Genomic DNA, 1,469 nt, shown 5'->3' on the forward strand with positions numbered 1-1,469 from the left:
GCATTTTGTCGCCCACCTCTCATCGGGCTCTGAGCGTTGCGTTAATCACATCGGCTCATGCGTTGACGTCGCCATGTAAAACACCATCGACAATCTGTATGTCACCTCTGAAATTCAAACCGAAAACCGAGTTGACAAAATCACAAAATACATAAAGATGTCAAAATAAAATATTGCAAACTATGAAGAAAACACTAACAGGGAGGATGACAACATAAGTAACCCGACATCAGGGTTCAGCCTCAACATCAGAGTTCACAATCCATGGAAATAAAAACCAAACCTGCTGAAATATTTGAAGGTAATAAGAACTCACTGGGCGACACTTTTTAAAGATTTGGGAGATTAAGGGAGATTTGGGAGACAAAGCAATACTTTTGTCATCAGAGCTACGAGTAATGCTGCAATACTGAGGAGAAACAATGAACCTTATTGAAAATGTGTTACTTCAGTATATTGTGGCCTGAAAGGTGACGAACATCCAGGTGCAGACATGGACAGGTGTTGTGAACGTCTGTTTCGTTGAGTTGGTGAAGAAGTCTTCGCGGGAGTTTCAGCTCAGCGTTTCCTCCGTGTGTGTTGATCCTCAGGTTTTTTTCCCCAAGTTTGTGATTCAAGTTAAACTTTCCCTTCAAATGCTGCCGTAATGTGGCTCCTCACTTCTGGGAGGTCTTGAGTGATTTAAAGAAACTTTTCCTGCAGAACATGCAAAGTTACTTCTCACCTGTGAGTGTTTTCATGTGAACTGTGACTGACTTCTCCTCCCGAAACATTGTGCACGAGAATACGGCTTCTCACCCGTGTGGACGCTCATGTGGACGTCTGAAGGCTCCCCCGCATGTTATACATGTCGGTTTTCACGTGAATTCACCTGTGACGTGTCGAGGAACCTTTTCTTCGTTTGCAGTGGTGCGTCCTCTCACCTGTATGGGTTTTCATGTGGATCCGCATGGTGCCGTTACGCCGGAAACGTTTCCCACATGTGGTGCAGGAATACGGCCTCTCGTCGGTGTGGATTCTCATGTGGCTTTTTAACGCTGAATTCCAGGCGAATCGTTTCCCGCAGTACTTGCAGTCGCACGACATCTCACCTGTGTGGGCTCTCACGTGGAGCAGCAGGGAGCGCATGCGTCTGAAGTCTTTCCCGCATGTTTTGCAGGTGTGTGGCTTCTCACCTTTGTGTGCACTCTGGTGTTCATACCATCGGGACTTAAGCTTGAACGATTTCCCACAAGTTTCACATTCAAAAGACTTTTTACCCGCGGGAGTATCACCGTGACCTTTTGGCAATTTAGAGTTGTTTTTATTGTTACTGTGGCGTCTTTTCTTTGGTTTCGGTCCTGAGTCTTTGTGCTCGCCTCCTTTCTGATGTCGGCTCGCAGTTTCAGGAGCGTTGTGAAAGAGGAGGTGGTGGTAACTGTGCTCCGTCTCTGCTGCACTCAGAGCGTCAGGATTTAAGTTCAGAGTCG

General features: G+C 46.4%; 1 long non-coding RNA gene across 1 annotated transcript; it reads right to left on the minus strand.

Moving 5' to 3' along the window:
- Positions 1-638: 638 nt before the first annotated feature.
- LOC121938429 lies at positions 639-1,463 on the minus strand. Its single transcript, XR_006105288.1, has 2 exons — positions 799-1,463; positions 639-696 (listed from the first exon to the last, which is right to left on the minus strand). It is a non-coding gene; the product is annotated as an uncharacterized LOC121938429 (long non-coding RNA).
- Positions 1,464-1,469: the final 6 nt, after the last annotated feature.

The sequence above is a fragment of the Plectropomus leopardus genome, unplaced genomic scaffold, assembly GCF_008729295.1.
Source record: "Plectropomus leopardus isolate mb unplaced genomic scaffold, YSFRI_Pleo_2.0 unplaced_scaffold29465, whole genome shotgun sequence".
In the NCBI taxonomy this organism is placed as follows: domain Eukaryota; kingdom Metazoa; phylum Chordata; class Actinopteri; order Perciformes; family Serranidae; genus Plectropomus; species Plectropomus leopardus.